Here is a 15,678-nt window from a genome sequence, read left to right as displayed (position 1 = left end):
TTGCCACTCATAAACAAAGCTCCCCTCAGGAAATTAGCCCTAGAGGCATTGTTCTACTTGAATTGTCTTAGCTGTGACTGTGTTTTCTAGGAATAGCAAGTCTCTTTTCTGTGTAATTCTCTGTAGTCACCCAGTACCAGCAATGATTAGGAATGTGCCATCTTATTTATAATTTATATATATGCCATATATATTTATAAATACTCACACAACCCACATTAAAAATGTTTCTGTTGTCTGACTTTTTACTCCACTGAGATACAAAAATATCTTACAGAAGGCAATAGAGCTGTGTCAAAGTTTCATGCTGTGCTCTGCAATGACATGAATTCATCCAGTGCTGGTGGCAGCTGATTTGTACTGATGGAGACTTCCCACGTGTTGAACACAGACATAATCTGTGCTTGTGCCAGAAATCATTGTTTCCCACCTGTACAGTATAATCTGCTCCTAATGCCTATGACCTATTTTTAAATCGTTGTCTTTATAGCTGCTTATGTGGAATATTTATAGAAACACCACTGAAATGGTCAGTAACAGAAATATAGATAACAGCCATGCAGCACTCCTCATTTTGTGGTATGTTCTTAAAATAAACAGTAGTACAGCTATTTGTCGTGTATACTTACTTCTCCCTGGAAGAAATCATATCTTTCCTCATTTATCCACAAAGAGCTGTTCTGCTTAAAATCGTGCAGAGCTTCTACTGTCTTTTACATACCTGTCTGAGCAAATGACACCTGCTCTTTATCTTTTCTTTCACAGGAGAGCTGACTGCTCTGTTATCTGTAGTTTGCTATCAAAACTCCAAACAAAAACATGGTGGGAAAATTCGGTCTACAATTGAAAGTGCTTATAAATGAAACATGCCATGCAGCGGGACGTTCAGATTACAGACCATTTTTTAAGCTTTAAAGGGGTTTTGTAATGGAGATCATATTAAGTTACACACAAACTACTCTGAAGTTAGTAAAACCCAGCTGTTTCCCAACAGCAAAACAAATAGCAAACCATAGCAGTTTAATACAATAAGATATTAATTATATGATCTGAAAAGCAAATCATATAGTGGTTTTAGAAGGGAAACCGGCATTAAAGCAGACTTGCATATATATAACACTGCATTGTGGCATTTCTGACTAAGAAATTATGCAATAGTCACCAAAACTGCCAAGGGTTCTCATTAGTAGACTAAACTGGTACTTGAAAGATGCAGTTTAAAACCCAGACAGACATTTCCTAAGATTGCTTCCAGAGACTGCGAATTCTTATCAATCCAAATATTAAGATTTAGTAGCAGGGAAATTTCCAGTGTTTTCAGTCAGTTCTTGCGTTGTATATGCACAAATATATATTCCCATATAAGACAGAGTTTGCAAGGTGTGCATGCGAGGGAGGTTGCACTTTCAGTATAAACAAATATGACATCTACCAGTAGATACGTTAACTGCCGTTGCTCTGCTCTGTATTGTACCGGTGAGTACTCTGGTAAGGGTCAACAGCCAGCTGAAGTTGACCAGAAGATGTAAGCAAAATCTGTAGGAATTAGCTATAGGTATTTGTGATCCTTATTTACATCTCTAGGCTGAAGAGAGTCTTAAAACTCATTGTTCTTTAAGATGCTTAACTGTCAATCACATCAGAAGGATGCTGGCAACTGGTACATCAGGATAGATAAACAAGGAGTAGTGGCTGTAAACTAAGGGAGGGTAGAGTCAGACTGGATATAAGGAAGAAATGTTTTAAAATTAGAGTGGTGAAACACTGGAACAGGTTGTCCAGGAAGGTAGTGGAGGCCCCACCTCTGGAAATATTCAAGGTCAAGTTGAGTGGGGTTCTGAGCAACCTGATCTAGTGAAAGTTGTCCTTGTTTCTGTAGGAGGTTGGTCTAGATGGCCTATAAAGGTCCCTTCAAACCCTAAGCATTCTATGATTCTGTTTTTCTGTGATTCTGTGATTATTGACAGTAGGCAGACATGGATTTTTTCAGTCCAGTTTACCCAAACTTCAGAGTCTGCTACGGTGCGTTGGTTACATCTAGCTGGAGACCATTAGCTTCATATTGGTGGCTCGTGCTTTCACAGGCTGCGAGAACAGTCACTGAAATGGCTGGGAGGTTGCTGCTGGGAGTTGTCAACATCAGTTATCATGGGCTATATTTTGGTGTCAAGTGGTGCTCCTGTGCTGTAAGAGTTTTGCCTGATGTAAGAGTAGTTTTATCATTGCTGAATGAAGGCTGTTCCCAAGGCATGGCACTACCCAACTTGACACGTTTTAAAATAGTGTTCATATGGTGTTAATTGGCTTAATTGTATTAAATACAGGATTATGTTTTGCTAGCTAAGTGTGGGACGTAAGATTCACATTCACCCCTGAAGAAATAATTCCTTTCTCTTGCTGCTTACTCAGTTCCTGCTTGTAATACGGCGCTAACCTTTGCTTCTTACGGGCTCAGATAAGAAACATGGGTATATTGAGGCAATCAGGGCTATCATTGGTCATATCTCATGTGATTGTCATTAAGACTCACACCACACATACTCAGAGTGGCTTCAGCCAGTGTCTCACCTCTTTTCATAAAATGAGAGCAGGGAGCTCCTCCTTTTTTCTGGGGAGAGGATTGTGACAGCTGATCTGTTACGGTCTGCACCCTGCTTGGAAGGGCTGCTGAGAACTGCTGGGAGAAGAGATGTGCAGCTTACACACAGCATGAAGCAGCTTAGCTCCCTGAGGTGTAATTTTAAGCTCTTCTCTGATTTAGGAATAATGATTATACTTGAGCCATTTTTCTTTAGCTTTCCGTACTAACCATTAAGTGGGACATTACATAAGAGCTATTCTATTCTAGTATGATTAAATGTCTCTCTCTTTTTGCAGTTCTTGGCATGGCCGTGCAGTATCTGTTTCTTAATCCAGTTCTCTTTATATTTATATATAGGAAGCTCAAACGTAAACCTCAAATAAAGTTGGTTATCTTTTTCTTAGTTGTTTTTCTCCTTTAGCTTGATTGTTTTATGATAGCAGACCCCAATGCTTCTGCAGCTTTTGACTGAATTGTGTGTGTTTGCGGTATGTTCTAGTAGTAAAATAAAATAAAAGTATTAAAATTAACATGAATATTAAATTATATGTATATTTACAAATTATAAATGTAACAATATTTCAAGAATTTCACTTTTAAGGGTACTTTTCATTTTATATTACTTTCAAATAGATTACTCGTTTTAGTGGCATGCAGAGACATGGTGGAGTTTGTGTAATGGCAAAATATTGTTTTGAGAAGAAACAATTCATGGGTTTGTGTTTTTATTTCATTTTTTTATGGCAGCACAAGTTACAGATTCTAAAAAGCCTAAGAAAATGGTTAAGACCATACTGTGCTAGCACATACAGGTATTTCGATGCATTAATCATTTTACTCACCAACTCCAGTAGCATGTTGATACTCCTGTACTCAGGAGACTGTGGTCAGTCCCCGGTGCCCAAGTTCGAGCTGAGGACTGGAACCACAGTCATTCAGCAGGAAATTTATACTGGTTCAGACTGTGCCTTGGAATACTGGGTTCCTGCTGTGGAAAAGGAAACCACAGGGAAGGGATGAAAACAGCTCTGTGAGCTCGTGTCGACATATACCACTGGTTCAATGAACCTGCCAGTACAGTTTCACAATGAGAGGAGATACCAGCAAATCATAGAATCATAGAATAACCAGGTTGGAAGAGACCCACCAGATCATCGAGTCCAAAATGCTACATAGTCGAGAGTAGTACCTGGAGGTGATGGTAAAGAGCTTATAAGGATCATGGCAGGGGTTCTGAAGACACAGTATCTATTCAAAACACACAAAAAGTCCAGTACGTTTCACTCTATGATCTCCTTAAATATGGTTTTGTTTGGTTTTCTTTTGCTGCAGTTCCTTTGCTCTTTTTGCTGTCTGTGCTATGGTCCTCTGTATTTTATTTCAGAAAGTTTATATGTACTTGAACTTATATTTTGCTGTGAATATTGCAGTAGGAAATAGGACACAGGTGGCTTAGTTTGAGCAGAAAATACTAAACTTTCATAAGAGTAATAACTACAGAGTAATAACTGTACACAGAGTGGATTTGTAGAAAGTGGATTCCCTTCAATCTGACTTTTTCTTTGGAAAGTACAATACATCACCTTGAATTTACTTTAAGATGGAGTCCACTGTACTACAGGAAGAAAAACCTACATGACAATAATAGGTGAAGGGGCAATCATTTATCAGAAAATAGTTGCAAATCTGTTTCTTGGAAGAAGGTCAGTTTTGACTGACTTAAGAATGGTTAATTTGGAAGTCTTTATAGTATAATATCATTATCTCCAATTATTTTATCTTAAACACCTTTTTACTTTCTTTTTTCTTTTTTGGCAAGTTTATGGTAGGATCAGTAGGTGTTGAAAGGCTGTGACTGCATTGATGTCCATCTTTGAAGATTTTAATGTTCTTTTTTTTCCCTCTGGAAACAAAACTGCACATATCTTGTAGAAATAAGTCTTACTTTCCTGAGACACGTTTGGGTCTTTCTAGTTTTTGTTAATATGATTCTCACTTAGAAACAGGAACTGTGAAATGTGCTGGGGAATAAATAGATCTCTTCTAAATAGACATGGTCAAGGAAGAGCAAAGGAAGTGAAGAATTGTGCAAATTCTTAGAACTGAGTAACGTTTATTACAGAAAAAGACATACTTCTCAGGTCAGAATGGCTTTTGTTTTGCAAGCAAGTTGCTTTTTTTTTTTTGTTTGTAATAATGATAATGGGGAGATGCGTGATGGTTGTTTCTGCAGACGTGAAGTCGCAGAGGACAGTTTGGTTGCTGTTTGAATGTGCCCAACAGCTTAATATCAAAGTTGTAAAAGCGAGCAGTTTTAAGCCTGGGTGGGCACGGCGTTGAAGCTTGTGTCACGTGAGCCTGCCAGGCGTTATCGGGATAATCTCATTGCTGTCGCAGTGGTTTGAACACATGGAACTGAACGCACACACAGGGAAAACATGTCATTTAATGTCTCAGCAGATGACTTTATTTAAAGGCTGGAATGCTCAGTGGATAATTTTCCATCTAGTCTTCCTCTTACATTTGAGGGAAAGTTGATCAGCAGGTCCACGCTGGAAAGGCAGAAGACAGCTCTGGAGAGGGTTAACATCACTCTCAGATCTCAGAAAGAATGGAAGGGAGCGCTCGGTACTCTATATAGGAACGGTTGGACTCGATGATCCGGTGGGTCTCTTCCAACCTGGTTATTCTGTGATTCTGTGATTCTGTGATATGCTGTGCTCTGGACTAGGTCCATGTGGGCAACCATTTTCAGGATCCAACTGAATTCTGAGGATCTTTTATGTAGTTTGCACATAGGTAGGGCATTTGGACAGTAGCTGATAGCTGTGCATTCAGCAACAGGGTTTTCACTCTTTTTTGGAAATTTGGGGCTTTTAGCTAGATTTCAAGATGTTGTGTTTGTGTTCAGGTGATTGTAAGAGGCTGCCATTCATTTCACCTGTATTCAAAAAGCATTTAAGATAAATAGTTGAGAAGCCCTTTTGCATATTTATTTGATTATCAATTTCATTTTTCTTTTTTGCTCTGGCAGCTGTGGGTGTGATTGGAAGTGAAATGGAATTTTGTGGGGGTATAAGCAAACTCTTTCTGAACCAAAAGCTAGTCAATTTGTCACTTTGGGACTCTGGATTGTGGAGAAAGTGAAAGTTAACAGTATTGGGTATCAGCTTTGCTTTGTGGTGTTTCACCAAATGCCTCTCTCTCAATTGGCAGAGTAGTACTTGGAATGAGTGAAATCAATGACATCTCCACTGTCTGTATTTCCAGACCTCCTTTCCTTCAGGTGGACTGACTCTTGGCCCTTCTCTTTATATTTATGCTATGTCCAGACCCTTCTATCCACAACAATGAGCAGCTAGCGGTTGTGTAGTTTTTGTGGTAATTCTTGGAAATGGTGTTTTATGTCGGTGAGTAGGGGAGGTCAGCTTCATGCAGTATATTCACCACATTCGGTTCCTGAGACATTTCATGAAACACGCTTTATGGATATACTACCATGGTCTCAGCATTCATTTAATTAATTAAACTTTACAGTCAGCAGAGAGAGCGCTGGGCCAAAGTTGGCTACAGGGAAATCCATAACAGTGTTGAAATTTCAGTTGAGGTACTCACTGCCAGATCCTAATTAAGGGAAGAAAACTGATCGCAAGCACATCTAAAAATTAGTGTAAATATCCTCATTAGCTAAAATAAAATCCTGTTTCTTAGCAGCATAACTCTAAGAAATGTAAATGTGCATGGCATTAATGTAAAAAGCCATAGAAAGCGAAGCTGTACTTTCTGGACACATCAGAAATTATTTGCATTTTCTTTGTAAGTCTTTTAATATGCTTCATTATATTTTCAATAAACTAAACCCACTGAAAAACACTTCCTGGTCGTTTTTCAGATACTTTCAGTAAGAAAGAGGAAAACTCAAAATTACTGTAGATGACTGCAGTCGTGAAGGATTTTAAATTTCTGAGAAAGAAAGCAAATTATGCTAAACTGGAGAACCTAGTAAGGGATGCTGCTGCTGCAACTAAGATACTCTGTTGAAAATCTCAAGATCCAGCCCTCTGCAGTGTGTTGATGAGGATGCTTCAGGCTTGATTCCAGTTTGTTGCTTGTTGAAGTGAGCATGCTGATGATTTCTGTGTGGTACCAAGCTCTCTCAGTGCTTTGCCTTAAAATAAGTCTTACAACGCTTCCATAGCAATCCTTAAATGAGTTGTGTTGCCTTTTCCCAGTCCTTAGTATACAATGCCTGATGCGTTAGTTCCATCAAATGTTGTTAATGCTATTTTGTTGATTACAGAAAATTCTGCTTAAAGTGCAGAAGCCAAGTGCATGTTGTGTCTCATGTTGCACAATGTAGTTATGATGTTTATAATGACATTTCCAGCCAGGTTCAGAAGCTCAGTCGACAGCACTAAATGTGCTTCTTATTGCAACGTGCTAAGATTTGCTCATTTTAGTTCTGCTGAAAGGGAACTTCTTCTCCGAATGATTAATGTGTTAAGTGGAGGGTGGGGGTTTCAGTATGATTAGGGTTTATTTAAATGATTAGGCTGAGATTCTCAAAAGACCCAAAGAGTTTCCTGAAGAGCAATTTTGAGTACTGGACTCCATTCAAGCAGTCAGTCCAGTGTGCACGTTCCAGACCTGATCTGCAGTTTTCTAAACTTGAGTTTGAAATTTGAGAAGAGTTCCCACTGGTTTTTGTAGACTTCTTAATAGGAGATTTAAGTTCTGAAAAAGCTTGGTTGAGAAGCAATCTGTCATTGGAGACTGAAGAAATGCCCACTGGTTTGACTGACTTTCTGCCTGTCAGATAAGTTGAGATGAAGAGAGAAACAGCCAAACCCACTAACGAGAAATGGACCTACAGAAATATGGAAAAACAAAAACGGGTAATAACTTTTGGATTTTCAGTTTTGTGAACTGCACTTGCTAAGTGACATCAGAATTATGTAGAATTTTTCTATGGCTGTTGTTTCTTTTGATTTAACAGATTAATTTCTTGCAAGTGTTTCACTGCAATATTTTCTAGAATATTACAGAACACAGAACGATTTTTCAGTATTTGTTTAGAACGATAATCATGGAAAATATCTTCAGTTAGCGTACTGAGAAATTTGCCATTGTCTTAATAATTCCTATAGTTTGCTTTCACAATGCTTAAAAAAATATGAAGACAAAAGTTTGGCAGAGTGAGTAGAAATGTCAGTGTCTTTCCTGTACCCATCATCATAATTCTGTAACTCTACTTGTTGATTAAAGTGACTAAATCATAAATAAACTGAAGAAAACCTGCTGTATTTACAGTTTTGAGTTGAGCCAGCATATGTTTGAAACTGATTTATGAGTACAGTAGTGACTTGAACACACAAAAGAAGAAATAATGGTAAATTTGATAGGAATATGAATATTCTGATTATGTCAATTATTTTTTGATTCCTTAAAATCTTATTAATCCAAAGTCGTACAGGAAAATTATGCTAATAATTATATTATTAAATAACTAGGAATTTTGTTAATGAACACTTAAAGCAAAAAAGATGACTTTCTTATCTCAATGAACAGAATCCCAGTTAAACTTTATTTTCATTATGTATCCCCATATATCTGGATGTAGCCTACGTTATTTGGTTCTCAGTGCTATTTCTGTTAATTCTAATTTTTTAGTTGACCTGAAAAACCAGACTCCCTCTGGTGGATGAAATAATTTCTCTGCATTCTGGAGGGTGCTTTTCAGAGATCACTTGAGTCTAGAGAGCACAAGTCATGAATAGTATCTTCTTAGTTCAATGTTACATCATATATATATATAAAAAAAAAGCAGTAGATTTTCTGTCATATAGAATGCAGTGTTAGTGGTAAGTTGCTTTTGCTGTCCGAAATATTTTTTAATTTAGGGTATGTATTTGCAGCATATTATTTTAAGGAATCAAAGTAGATGGTCAAAGTAAACATGGATACGGACACAGTAGGATGGAAATAATTTGCTGTGGCAAAAGGAGAAAAAATAGGAAAGGGGGAATTAGATAAGTAGGTAATAGTGATGATGCTAAATATGTCACAGAATAATACGAACAAGCGGTTATATTCCTAGCTTGTGATTTTTTTCAGCCCAAGAACATTATTTGATTTTAGAAGTAAACATCTGTAAGTTTATCTTTGGCAAGACACCTTTCTGTTATAAAATGGAGGAGTTCTGCAATATTTAGATTACAACTGTGAACATGAAATATCTGTCTCCCTTTTTTTTAAGTAATACTCTCAAGTCACAAATGGCAGAATATGAGAGATTTTTCATGATTGCTTGCTACAAGTGATTATGGTTTGGATCTATACACTATGAAACCACAACTGTGCTCACATTAATGAGACAAAAATACAAGAAAGCGTCCTGGAAGGCTGACATTTCCTTGCTTGTGAGTTTATAATGCTTTTTGTATATTTTATGTAATCTCTTTCACTGGAGTGCCTGCCTTATGTAATGTCTTAGAAATGGAAATGAGGCCACCTGCGTGATAGTCAAGGTTGTTCCCTGAAAGACATACTCTGTCTGCAGCAGAAATAAATCACATCAAATCTTTTAAAACGTTCACAACCCTTTCATCAGACTGTGAGGGGTCTTCCTCAGAAACTCCTTCTTACTTTCTTTAGAGTAGCCCATCTTCTCTGCCTACTGATAACGTTATCCATCCAACTTTGGGGCTTGACTGCTGCTTAATATTCCCATCAGCTGTACAGCCATGGCATGTGCCTTTTCATAGTATTTGATAGGAATGGTTGGGCTCGATGATCCGGTGGGTCTTTTCCAACCTGGTGATTCTATGATTGTATGATTCTCTATTCTGCCACTCCTGATTCAATTCTGCAGTCTACTAAACTCTTATCTTCTTTCCTTTGCTTTGTATTGTCATTGGGACCATTTTTTGGGTTTTTTTTTCCCTGCCTTGCCCTTTGTGTTTTCTCTATGCATGCTATAATCTCTTCTGTTGCTAGGCATCATTAATCCAAAGAGTGGACTTCTGAAATATGGCAAGCTAGTGATCTAGTCTTACTTATTCATTTTATTGAAGTCACTGAGCAAATGTACTAGGTATTTCATGTGAGCAGAGGAAGACAGGCTCCCCTGGCTGTGCTGCAGTCCAAGGTGACATGATACAAAGGGGAGCAGAACAGAAAAAAATATACAATACAAACAAATACATCTTTGCTAATAAACATCTGCAGTTGTTGATTTTGCATAGGAAATAGGAGAGTTTTATTTCTGGGCTAATACAGTGAGTAGTATTGTGTTGCCAGTCTCATACTGGCATGTAATTTAATCTCCTATTAGAAAGGTTCTTTAAAATATATTATTATGCTTTTGTTCGTTTTTTTCCCTCCTCTGTGGGAGATTTCAGTTCAGTCCTCCCATTCTCTGTGCTTGGGACCGAAACCATTTATAGCCCCGTGCTTGTGAAAGACAGGGCATTCCATAAATATTTATTAAAAACATTGGAATAATGGAAGGTCTTTCTTGATTTCCTGGGTATAGCAGAGAGGTTGTGAGCTTAGTAGGTTGCATGCACAAGATTATTTTTTGCTATGCAGTAAAAAAGAAAAAAAAAGAAAACCCTAAATATTGTAACATCTTGGGAGTCACATACAGCTACAAAAAACCTCAAAAATTAAATAACCCCTAGGAATTGAAAATATCCTTTTCAGAGCATTTTTGGCATCAGTCATCTATTTTCCCCTAAAATTCAAAGTTGCCAGTGATTCCTTGAAAGATTTGCACCATACTTCACCTTCCAAGGATTTCATTTGGAGCACTGGCTGTCACACTCCTGAAATGTTAAAGCTGTTTGGGGGTACCCATTCAGCAAACCTCCACCCACTGTCTAATTTGCATGGAGTGCACGGTCCAGGATATCCCTGCTGGCATGCCCAGATGTTAGCTGTTTACCTTTAATATCCTTTCTCCAAGGAAGAGCTTTCCCCGCTTTTGCTACGTCATCCATTTGGGATTAGAATTATTCAGAATATACTGCTCAGAATTATTCAGCGGGTGTAAACTCAACATTGCCATCAACATGCCTGCAACCCTGACAGGTGGAAAAGAGATGAAAGAAAAATAAATGAAAGTTGTATATTCTGGATGTATTTGGTACCACTTATAGCAGCCTCAGATTGCATTTGGATGGGGAATGAGGCAAAGACTGTAGCAGGTCTCTGGAACCCCCGTGGTGCCCTTTCAGCCATCCTTAGCAACCCAAGGGGTCCTATACGCTGTCTTTTAATGTATAATAGTAATAATAATGACACAATTAAAAGCGTATTACCTTCCTCGTGCATGTAGCATCTATCATCATACCTGTTTTGAAAAGGGGTGTGAGAGGAGTCTGTTGTGTCATGTCTGCTGTTTTCTTGCTTTCTTAACATTTCAGGATATGATGCAAGACTTATGTACGTATGCAAGTGCACGCCCACTGATTTGTATCACATGCTTTCATTTTAAGGAATTAATTTTAAGGCTTTACTGAATGGACCAACAGATAGTGATAAGCTGGCATGTACGATTTGGAGACACTGTGCCTACTGCCAAGTGGTGCTGCTGCCAGATCAAACCTTATTTGGCATCTTCAAGATGATCTTGCTGGCAGTGGTACTGCTCCATGCACAGCCAGAAGAATGCTATTTCTATCTTGCCTGTCGTTTCTTGTGCACACATGTCATGGGGTGGGCTCATCATGGTCAAATAAGCTAACCTGACACCATGTATCAACAGCGTGATTAACACTGATGTATTATCAGTATTTAATGGTATCGCCAGTATGACTTGGGAACTGAGAAGAAAGTTATATAGAAATTCTACTTTTTAACTATATGCACATTTTTCTTTATCCTGTTTCTATCTTACCTGCAGCATTGGAATACAGAGTTTAGGATATTTGGATTCTGTATATCAAAAGGACATTTTCTGCAAAGTGAAAATGCGCCTGTATGCTGATGGGTGTAGAGAATATGTTTGTAAGAGTTCCTCTAGCTGAAAGATAAATAAAGTAACTCAGAACCCCAAATATAGCTCAGCTTGAATTACTTGATAACAGATCATCCCAGGTTGAGTTTAAAAGCGTTTCCCATTCTGACATGATTTACTGGGCACATTCGCCTTTATTCCTGTGGTTGGCTTGATATTTGCATGAACTCCAGCAGACGCAGAAGTGGAACTTTTGTTCCTGTATTCAGTAGGGAAAAAACAGTGAACACTGTAACATTTAAAAACTTCTTGGCTATAACAAATTACATGGCATTTATGTTTGTGTTTGTTATGACTGACTCAAAAGCCTATTTGCAGAGCAGGAATCTGACTTTAGTAGATCAATATAATAAAGCCTTTGATTTTTTTGAACAAAAGCCAGTGAGCTGTAACTTCAGTGTTGGTATTTCAAGGCTTCTTACTGATATTTTAGAATTCTCTTATTTCCCCTTTCCAGGCCCTGGGGAAATAAGAGAATGGTAAATCAAAGCCTGGGTGACTGTTTGCATTTATTTTCCTTCTCATCATGACGTGTATGCAAACACTTAAAAGAAATAGGGAAAAGGTATAATCATGATAAGGCCCCTTTTATAGAACGAAAGAGAATACATTTCTAGTCTAATTTATTGCACTTCTCCTTAATACCATAAACTCAGTAGAGTGCCTCATCAGGTTTGACAGTTCATTTATACTTCTATTTCAGTGGTAGCACTGTTTAAAACAATTACTGGCTTTTGAAGGATAATCCAAAAAACTAATTGGAAAGTATTTGATCTGAAATTTGTCTTAATTTTTTCTGGTTTTCCTTTCCAAGTGAGGAAATTTTAGAAGTACAAATTACAGTCCAGTACTTAACTGCCATAAAAAGTTGTTGCATTGCTTTTGAAAAAATCTTCCATTTGCATTTACTGGCTTCTTTCTGCTTCTCTTGCCTGTGACAACCAACATCCAGACTATGATTGAGGAAATATAATTAGTCAAAAACATTCCGTGAAATCTAAGTGACACTTTTTTCAGCTTGGATGCGTCCTTTAGCCTAATTGTGAGACTGGAAAAGAATTTCTTTTTTTTTTTGTAAGTGTCATCCTGAATCTGCATGCCTTTGTCCCCGTATTAAAGGAGATGCTTTCAAGGCCTTATTCTCTCACTTCTGTACTTGTGAGAGGGATTCTGTCTCAAGCTTCTCGAGTGGCATAAAGAACTTTTGCCTATATTGAATTTAACAGAGGAATGACAGATTACATCAGCTGGGAATTGATTTTAGCCACCAGAGCTGGGATGATAAAAGCATCCCATGGGAGGTAACCTAACCTTTCACAGTTTATTGATCATCTGACTTGTACTTCCAATGTCACTAGTTATTCTTAAAATTTCATCTTCTCGCTCCTGCAGTCTGCTGTGCAGGTCTTGTCGTGGCACAGCTTCCCCTAGAAAGCTGCCAGCAGCCTCTCCTTCAGGGAATAAACCCCAGATTAGGACTTTTGCCTGCAAGTTTGAACATTGAACAATTGCTGCAGTAGTTTTCATGCCAGACCTTCTTCTCTTTAATCATGGCTATTCAAAACCACATTGCTTGCTTCATTTCCCAGCATCCTCACTACTGATCCTTGCTCCTCTATTAGCTCTTTATTTACGCTGGCACCGAGGCCAAGCAGTGCCGCCTTATCAGCGTGCCAGGGCTGCTCTTAGATTACAGAGGGAGCAATGCTCCTGTTACGCTGCTTCTTAGCACAGAAGCTTTAACTTCTTTCCCAGTGCTCTATCTCTGGATGTTTGCTAATGTCTTATTGCCTGGCCAGTCCTTTTCTGCCCCATCTCTGCCAGTTACTATATGTCTCACCTGCCGAAGTTTCCCTCCTACCCTCTATTCCTCCTACAATATTCCAGTTTTTCAGTCTTTTCAAAGAGTTTTTCAATCTGTGTTCAAAGGCGCAGTTATTGCTTTTTAGATATCAGTGCTTTTCACATCCTGAATCAGGTGGTACATAAATCTAGGGAATTCTGAGTTTAAACTGGAGACCAAATTTAAATGTCATCTTTATTGGGGTGTGTGAGGATCTTCCGCCTTTTGCACTATTTAGAGCTCTTTTCTGTAAATTGTATAGTGCTCTGTCTGTGTCATGATTGATGGCTAATCCTGCCAAAAGGAAGGTTTTTTACTTTCATTGAATTAAGAGGCCAAATAGAGGCAGTTTGTTTTAGACTAAAATGTGCCAAACTTTTGGTTTTTTTTTTCATTTTATGAAAAGCATGTGATAACTCTGAAAAGTGCTGTACAAGTTAATAATAACTTTAGGTACACTCTGTTTTGTAGAGCAGAGTTCAAAACAGTATGAACGACTCTCCTATTCCCTCTTTTCTTTGTAATTCTTCACTAAGTTGATGTCTGGGGTCAGGTGTGTGACTGAATTGATCTTCTGGATTTTACTCACTTCTGTCTGTTTTCAGGAACATGCTTTTATTGTATAATACAGAAATTGCTAGTTGGAGAAGCTTGTAATTTTTCTTTTGCCACATGTAGTTTTTTTTTAGCATTCCAACTTTTGTAGTCCTCCTTGCTTCATAAACCTTAACAGCTTCGCCAGTAAAAGGTTTCCTAGGTTGACCAAGCAGGATAAAAAGCCTTCATGTCCTGTTCCTTTCCTCAGCTTTCCTTACTGTCCCAGACCAACAGCAGAACTGAGAAATTCCTTTGGGAAAGACTTAGCTTGAATCCCTGCTGTCCCAACAAATTCGCACACCCCATCTAATGTAAAACTCATAAATGTGCTAGAGATGTTCTGGTAAGGAAGTCTACTAAAATTTGTCTTTATTACATCTCAAATAAAGAGCTGTCTACTCTTCAATTGATGGCAGCAGCCCTTGTTTAAGTTCCTGTTTTTAAAGATGCCATAAAGGTCTGCCAAGAAAGGTACCTGCCAAAGAAAAAGAAGATTGTCCCTCTGGGGGATGATGGTAAGAGAGTGAGCTGTTTGATTTTCTGATATTTTCCTCTAACACTTGTGATTCAGAAGATTTGTGTATTCTAATACACCAGAAATTGAAACTAGGCACAAGAAACTAGGCTTCAAATGCCATCTCTTAGGGAAAGATTTCCAGTTTTTCAGTGATTCCCATTTTAGGGAATAGTCTCAAGAAAGCAAGGCCCCAGGGTTAAACTAAGCTCTTTTATCTCATTTTACATCTGCTTCAAACATCTAAGTCTACTCCACAGTCATTCCATTTTGCAAGTGGCTTATTTTCTTTCCACAGAACGTTGAAAGCACTGTGAGAGGTACCAGCTATGGAATAGAGTTTATATGGATGTTCTGACACTACTTTTTTTGTTACGTTTCAAGATAAAGGCAATAAGTTATTACAGAAAAAAAAAAATTCACATGCCTTTTGCAGTGTGTTGTAGCTGAAAATTAAATATTTTTCTACTCAAATTTCGGAATATTTCTTGGAATCACTGAGCTTTCAGTAACATTTTTAGTTAATATTCTGCAGCCTACTGTTATATTCACCGCAGCTAACGTGAGCTCAGCGAGTTTGTCTTTAGTTAACCTCGGAGAGGAATCCCAGACTTGCTTTGTAACCGGCACAGCTGTTGGGAAGGATCTGCTCCAGACCACAGTGGAGAGGGTGTGGGCATGGTCCTACTCTGAATTTTGCCTGCTGCAACATTGCTGCGTTGGTGATGCTGGAAATCTTGCAGAACAGGGCTCCCTGAAGTGAAGTTTAGCCTTTATCAAGCTCTGATTAATATTTTCTTTCATTATCCACCCTTTTCCTTCTTTGGCTAATACCTTGATGAATCCTGTTGTTGAAGTCCTGTGTCCAGCTGCTTCTCGCAGTTTTGAAGTTGAAGACACTGATTGGGGTATCCCTGTTCTGCCTGAAAAAAAAGTGTATCCTTGGGGAGGGGTAGGTGTGTGTGAAAAAAAAAGAATATAAACAATGTGACAAGAATAAACGTTCTGCAGCACTTTTGCTCTTTCAAGACTTAAAATTGCATTAGGGTGGAGAGAGGAAGACGGTTTAGCTAAAAGTCAAGGTTTTTAACAATACTGGTTCTGATTCTCTGTGCTATTACACA

General features: G+C 38.2%; 1 protein-coding gene across 17 annotated transcripts in view; it reads left to right on the top strand.

Annotated features, from left to right (window-relative positions):
* The window catches only part of HDAC9 (histone deacetylase 9), a 420,133-nt gene that overhangs the window by 189,118 nt on the left and 215,337 nt on the right, over positions 1 to 15,678 (top strand). Inside the window, exon 1 of one of the 17 annotated variants that reach the window (XM_069860333.1) lies at positions 8,841 to 9,000. The exons of the other annotated variants lie outside the window; for them this stretch is intronic. The gene's annotated coding sequence lies outside the window, so the exon portion shown is untranslated. Of the gene's footprint in view, positions 1 to 8,840; positions 9,001 to 15,678 lie in introns of those variants that run through there. 17 annotated transcript variants of the gene reach the window in all.

Source organism: Phaenicophaeus curvirostris, chromosome 6 (assembly GCF_032191515.1).
Source record: "Phaenicophaeus curvirostris isolate KB17595 chromosome 6, BPBGC_Pcur_1.0, whole genome shotgun sequence".
Classification (NCBI taxonomy): domain Eukaryota; kingdom Metazoa; phylum Chordata; class Aves; order Cuculiformes; family Cuculidae; genus Phaenicophaeus; species Phaenicophaeus curvirostris.
This window is presented reverse-complemented; position numbering and strand designations above follow the sequence as displayed.